This window comes from Herpailurus yagouaroundi, unplaced genomic scaffold (genome assembly GCF_014898765.1).
Source record: "Herpailurus yagouaroundi ecotype Mexico unplaced genomic scaffold, PumYag 142, whole genome shotgun sequence".
Lineage (NCBI taxonomy): Eukaryota > Metazoa > Chordata > Mammalia > Carnivora > Felidae > Herpailurus > Herpailurus yagouaroundi.
In genome coordinates, this window is record NW_024412397.1 from 50926003 (window position 1) to 50933878 (window position 7876).

The window sequence follows — 7876 nt, forward strand, 5'->3', positions numbered from 1 at the left end:
ATGAGCACTGGGTGTTGTATGGAAACCAATTTGACAATAAATTATATATTAAAATATAAATAAAATATATCTTACCATTAAAAAAATACATATAAAAATAAAAAATAAAATAACATAAAAAAAGATAGTGTTCCCCCAAGAGCACACCAACAGATGACTTTGTGCACAACTTCTGAAGGATATAGGAATAAAAGTTTCAAACCAAGACTCACAAAATAAAAATTGGAATTTTCTTTCCTATATGTAAAATAAAATTCTTGATGATGCAAAATTTTATTCCAGCCATGATAATAATCCATCATTGTTAGTGGTAATGTGATACTACTAATCTAATGTTGGGCTGACCAAAATTTACTTTTCTTCTCGCATGAGTTGTTTTTCGTTTGTTTTTTTTTTAAACAGATTTCACAAAGTTAAAATAACAACAACAAACTTTATGATTGATAAAGTCATGTCAATTGATAGATACTACTTTACATTTCCAAACTACAGACTTAATTCCCTATTTAGAATGGGATCTAATTCTTCAAAAAAATTATTCCAGGGGTACCTGGGTGGCTCAGTTGGTTGAGCATCCAACTTGGTTTCAGCTCAGGTCATGATCGATATTAGGGTTGTGGGATCGAGTCCCATGTTGGCTCTGCACTGAGCGTGGAGTCTAAGATTCTCTCTCTTTCTCTCTCTCTCTCCTTTTGCCCCTCTTCCGCGCTCATGCTTTCTTCCTCTCTGAAAAAAAGAAAATAAAAAAAATAAAAAAGAGAAAAGCAAACTATTCTATACTTAAGTTTGGTGTTATAAAAGCAGATCTGTCACTTCAATACCAACTACCCTGGCTTTAAACAGTGCCTGTCCTAATAAGGTTGTGACTTCTGTGTCAGGGACAAGCCACAGCTTCACATGCATACCTGTTAAAGAAATAGGCCCTCAATGCAATAGGTATTTCAAAATGCCCTAACAGATGCTCAGATATTGTTTTTACTACCAATGTGATGATATGCCTGAGGATGCAGTTAAGTCAAGAAAGACCATGGAAAGAAAACATAAGATGGTGATGACTGTGACGCCATATACGGAGCACACCTCACCTTGATGAAATACAAAAGTAGAAGCTGTTGTAAGCCCAGTGTGCTGAAATGGAGGACTCTACATCTTCTATGAAATGAAGTTTCAAGGTACCACATGCTTCTTATTTCAGATTTTAAAGACAGACCTTTTTAGTTAAATTAGTGGCAGTTTTTCATCAGGAGTCAAGCATAAAAAGTGAAATAGTTTCTTTAAAAGCTGAGAAGTGGCTTGCAGCCCCTAAAGTATAGATCCTAAGTTTGATCAGTGACTATGACTTAGCAGAAGAATGTCTAAAACAACAATAAATAATATAAATATTATTTTAATGTGAAGTAACCAGTCCCTTTTATAGTCACAAACTTCATAGCCTAAATATCTCAGTCAAGAATCTTTTGATCATAGTGGCTCTTTTTTTATTTTGAATTTACCTCAATTGCCTTTAGATCTTCTCTGACCTCCCATCTCCTCATCCCCTTTCTAAATTTTGTTTAGTCTTTACTTGTTTCTCCTTACTTTCAAGTTTCTCTCTATTCCTCCTAACTTGTAAAACCCCAAACTGAAGAAATTACATTTGGATTCCTGATAATATAGTCCAGCGTTATTTTAATGGTTTTACTACATACTCTATGCACCTAATGTTCTGTGAGAAATGTGTTTTCTTTCCTTCTAAAACATGCCTTCATTCTTCCATTACTAGTCTAGAGTCACCTCTTCTCAGTGATAACATAACTCAGATCATTTTTCTAGTGTGTGGATGAGGCTGTCACGTGGAATGGAATCAAAGCCTCAAAGAGCAAATTTTATTGACTTGCCCTCCCATACAAGACCCAGAGGGAAGTTAAACTGCTTTCTTGTGGCTTGCATTCAGATGCACTGTGGCATAATACACTTTTTTGCCAACATATTTTCCTCTTTCCCATTTGAATGCATCTAAACATCTTACTGGGAAAGATAAACAAGCTTTTAAAAATATAAACAGACCTAAAAATTTTTAAGCAGTCTGTAAAACTCACAGAATTCTCATAAGACCAAAATAATCTAGCTAAATCTTATTCAGGATGTGGAGGGGGCAGTCTAGGCAAGAGCTCCCTGCATGGGCATTCACAAACAAGTGTTTTTACTTCTACTCAGCAGAAGAAAAACTGTTCCTTCCCCAAACAGCTCCAGACAAATTTGTGAAGGGGATAATTTATATTTGACATCAAGAATCCCCCGTTCCCTTAGTCTTCACCCCCCACCCCCTTTTAGTTTGGTAATTCCAACCATCTCTTCCCTTCTGTTCTCAGGAATATGTCAGATATATTCCCCCCAAAATACAAATGGCTAACATGACTTCCTATGTTCCTTCACAGAGGTATCTACAGGGATCAAAGCCTAAACCTAAACTAATGGTAATCATATCACACATCACAGGAACTGGACAGGTGATGTCAATGAGCAAAGCATGTTGCATTTCAGGAATTGCCAGGGAAATGCAGATAAATGATGGAGATGGAGCCAAATGAGAGGCTTGGCCTCTCTCAGAGAAGGTGTCTAGCTCTTGTAGACTGTTGCCAAGTGGGTTTGTTGGCTTCAGTATTCCCAGATCTTCTGGCATTTGTTTCACAACTCAGGCTTTTGTGAGAAATCTCCCAAAGTATCAGAGTGTTTAAGCACTAAACTTAACATACCTGCAAGCTGCATTCATCTGTGGGCTACCTGTTTGTTTGTATCTTTGGATGACAGGAAGACATGCTGACCACTGAAAGCCTATATGGACCAGTGGAAAGAATTTTGGAGAGCCCCAGACCTGTTGACATCCCAGTTTTGTCCCTAGTAGGTTGAGTAAGCAAGTTATTTAATGTCACTGAGCTTGACTTCCTTTGTCTGTAAATTGGGAATAAATCATCTCTCTGCCTTCCAAAATTTCTAGGTTAAGTTATATAACATATATAACTTATGCAACCCTTCAAACACTTTATGAAGGGAGTCACCCATCTGTATATAAGATCATTCCTACCTGTATGGTCTGATGTGGATAGTGTGAATATGGATGTGTTAAAGAATTCTGTGATTGTAGTTTATTGGACAGGTGACATGAGACATCAAAATATATATTTCAGCAAAGAGGCAAGGTTGCTACATACACTGGAATCAATAGAGTAACATTAAAATCGTAGGGGCGCCTGGGTGGCGCAGTCGGTTAAGCGTCCGACTTCAGCCAGGTCACGATCTCGTGGTCCGTGAGTTCGAGCCCCGCGTCGGGCTCTGGGCTGATGGCTCAGAGCCTGGAGCCTGTTTCTGATTCTGTGTCTCCCTCTCTCTCTGCCCCTCCCCCGTTCATGCTCTGTCTCTCTCTGTCCCAAAAAAATAAATAAACGTTAAAAAAAAAATTTAAAAAAAATCGTTTTTATTTTACCTGGGTTCTAGTTTTTTAAATTTTTAAAAATGTTTTTAACTTATTTTTGAGAGAGAGAGAGAGGCAGAGTGTGGTAAGGGGCGGAAAGAGAAGGAGACACAGAATCCAAAGCAGGCTCCCCGCTCTGAGCTGTCAGCACAGAGTCTGATGCAGGCTCGAACTCACAGACCGCAAGATCGTGCTCTGAGCCAAGGTCAGATGCCTGACTGAGTGAGCCACCCAGGCACCCTGGGTTTTAGTTTAAAAAACAAAAACAAAAACAAAAACTGTTAGCCTTTAGCTTTTTTTTTCAGTTTTGATATGTATATTATGCAAAATTTATAGTAAAACTTTATCTGCTTAATAATTCTATGGAAAGAGAAATAAAAAGATGGAATAAAGGCGAACTGATACAAGAATGAATTATAGCATAAAAAAGAATGAATTATAGCATATTCCATATCTCATTATTTTAAGTCAGTGCATAGCATAAGTAAGCCCTTGTAAATAAATGGAAAAATTGATTAAGTCCTAATAAGTAAAATAAGGAAAATACAATTCAAAATAACTTTATTGAAATAGACTAGAATAGCCCCTTATCCCATTTTTTCCTGAATTTCAGTCTGGATCCTGCCAAAACTTTAGCAACTTTACCATGGATCTCCCCCTTTAAAAATGTAAAGGAGAGGGGTGCCTGGGTGGCTCAGTCAGTTGAGTGTTTGACTCTTGATTTCGGTTCAGATCATGATCCCAGAGTCGTGGTATCAAACCCCTTGTCAGACTCCTCACTGAGCATGGAGCTTGCTTAAGATTTTCTCTCTCTTTCCCTCTTCCCCTCTCCTCCCTCATGCACTCTCTCTCTCTAAAAACAATAAAACTAAAAAAAAAGTTTTTTTTTTTTTTTAAAGTATAAGTCTAACGCTGGAAATGCCTAGGACAGAATAAGACAAAGCAGTTTGATGCCAGCCATGCTTATCCTGTTAGATGGTAAACAATGGTAATAAATATGAACTGGATAAGCCTGAAAACTGAGGACACTAGCACAGAGGTGTTGGGAGTACGATTTCTGACACATGTGGGTCCAATAAGTAGCACTGCTAAGTCATAATGCTTTGGGGTCAGTTTCCACGAAATGGATCTTCCAAATTTCTTTCATCAAGCTTCCTTTCAATTCTCTCTAGCTTTATTAGGTAACATCATTTCTAAAGTTCTGATAATCCCTTTAATAAGGTGAATTTGTTTATCCTTAGATGCAAGGAAGGGTATAGGGGAGAATAGAGACAGTGGCATATCAGAAGTTATTCTAAGTTAAAAAAAAAAATACGACTGTCAAAGGTATCATGACCATGATATCAAGATAGGTGACTGGTATTCTGTACAAATTTTAGACAGTGTTAGCTGGCATATGTGACCATCTGTTCACTACTTTAGGACAAGATTTGTTTGTTTTTGTGGCAGAACTAATTCTGTTTCAAAGGACTTTTGAAACAGTGCTTACTGTACACCAGTATAACTCGCAAGCAGATAAGTTTACCTTAAACCCACTTCAAAACATATTCTGACTATGACAGCTCATATGATCTCCTCCACTCTTGCCTCCAATACATGTGTGGTTTTATTATCCTAATTAACTGAGGACTGATTATACCTGGGGGATATTGCACAATACAAGAAGAGATGAGGAGAATATATAATCAGACAGTGGAAATCTTAAAAAAAAAAAACTTCATAGAAAGGGGATGACTTTAGTATCAAGAGATGGAAAGGACATTCCAGGGAAAGAATAGAATAAAGAAAACAGGCAGGAAAATGTAGAACAATGAATAGGTCAGTGAAAGTACAGGTTAGGGTCGGGGATGAGATTGTAAAAAGGTTTTTGAGCCTCAGGCTATAGGATTCAGATTTATTCTAAATGTGCTAAGGCATAAGTCAACAAACTTTTTCTATTAAGATCCAGATAGCAAATACTTTGGGCTTTGCAGAGTAAGAGGCAAAATCAAGGGTATTACGTAAGTACTTACATGACAAGAGAGAAAACAAATTTTCACAATGAAATTCAAATATAATAATAATAATAATAGAGCACTTTTTTGAATACAGGCCTACAGTATGAAATTCTTTGGGGATCACATTTTGCTTACTTAGGGTTCAAAGTTAGTGTACCCTACAACAAATGCATTACAAATGTTCACATGTAAAAACTATTCTTAGTTCACAAGCTGTACAAAAACAGGCAGCTGTATTGGATTCACAGGATGTAGTTTGTTGACCTCAGCATTAGGGAATCATTCCATGTTTTTGAGACAGGGAGACAATCTGATCACAATGTTGGTTGCATTAGATGAGACAAACTAAAGGCAGTGTAGTATAGACAAGAGATAACGAGAATATAACATATATAATGTCATGGTTTTGAGTGGTCATGCTCAGGAAAGCAACTAAAGTAGAGCAAGAAAGAATCTTGGGTCAAGTCAAAGTCAGATAAGCAGCATTAACGACTTAGATGGATAAACCTTTATCCTAAGGAGAGGTTCACTTCCTTTTCTATACCTTGACATGTGTGGGACCTCTTACTTGTACTGGGAAAAGAGTCCAGATCTCTTTAGGCAAGTCTTGCCCCTGATTGAAGCAGAGTAAAAAAAAAGCTAAGAGAACCTCCAGAATAAAACATTTGAAAGACGAACTTACTGGGCAAGAAGAAGGGAAGCACTTTGAACTCTATTTTCAGGCACTGCAGAGACCCTTTGAAATCAGGAGAATAATCATTTCTCTATGAAGTGGTTTTGTAGCTACAGTGAGTCATCATATCTTTGCAATCCATGGTGTCAGTTATATAATCTTGTCAACTGGGTCAAACTCTCAGTTATCCAGTAGATATACTAATAATAAGTTTTAATGCCATGTTACAGAGATACTGTATCAAGTGAAGATGCATTCTAAAGAGTAGAAATTATGTGCTGTTGAAGATTTATCTTGAACCTGAACCTTATTCACCTAGAATCCAAGCGAATATGTGCACATGCTTTAAGGAACAGTGTTAGGGCTGTGGAAGTCTATTTACATAGAATGACCAAGGATCCTGCTTGGATAGTCAGTGTTAGAAGAGAGGGATAGTTCTGAATAAAGCACTGTCTATTAATTAAATTGTTCTCCAGCCCAGTTCCCACAGACTTCTACTTCAGTCTTAAGTTAGTGGGACACAATAAAGGATGGCATCAAAACTGAACTGAGAGATTAAGAACCCTTGGAATTAGTGATTTCATCATTAGAAGGATAATTGCTCTTGACAAAGATCTTAGCACACTTGAATCAGGTATTTACTACCTTCGGGTAGATGTTGGCAACATAGCACTTGAATGCCCCTGAAAACAGGGGCTTCCTTAATTTTTGTGCATAGGTGCCTTAGTTCCAGCCCTGGTTAGCAAGCATAGACAGCAATTTTGGTGACAACTAGATGCAAATAGCAGGGGGAAAATGGGGAGTTCCATTGGAAGCCATCACGTGTAGTCTTTTAAAAACTCATAGAAAGACAGTCACCCAATAAGCACTTGTAGAATGAATCTTGGGGTGACTTTGAAAGAATGTGTATTATTGCCTCACATTCTCTGTGGCACATGATGAGCTATAAATATAAAAATGATTCAGGGGCACCTGGGTGTCTCAGTTAGTTAAGCATCCAACTTCGGCTCAGGTCGTGATCTCACAGTCCATAAGATCTAGCCCCATGTCAAGCTCTGCACTGACTGCTCAGAGCCTGGAGCTGCTTCAGATTCTTCTCCCTCTCTCTCTGCCCCTCCCTTGCTTGTGCTCTGTCTGTCTGTCTGTCTATCTCTTTCTGGAAAATAAACATTAAAAATTGTTTTAAATGATTCAAACAATCACATAAACATTTTATCACATATGAAGACTTAGATATTGTATGGGTATGTGAATCCCCCTTCCACAAATCAAATTGAATTTGGTATATTACATTCCTCCTGGAAAGCTACAGAGAAGTTGCGGCCACACAGTTACGTTATTTCCCACTCAGTGTTTGCTTTATAATGAAGGAAAAATAAGCTATTTCTTAAGGAACAGGTGTAGTGCTAGTTAGTCAAGAGAATAGCAAACAGCAGTGGGTTGCTGCCCTGGAAACAGCCTGGTGTCCTAGCAACAAGCACGTTCGTTTGCTTGGACTGCCCTGTAGAGTTCTGTCAACATAGGTAAAGGGCTTACCTACAGCACTTAAGCGACAGCCTTTCTGTTTCAGAGTAAAGTGAGGCCCATATATGTAAACCTGGAAATGAAGGAGAAACCCGATTATTCTGCTAAGCAACCAGTGGCTTGGAAGGTAAAAGGATAGCAATGTAGGGGTTAAATTTATTCAGATTTACTTTTCATCTAGAGGGGGCTGGAAGTAAGTTTCTTTCTTTAATTGTTGGCTCTCCTAAAGGA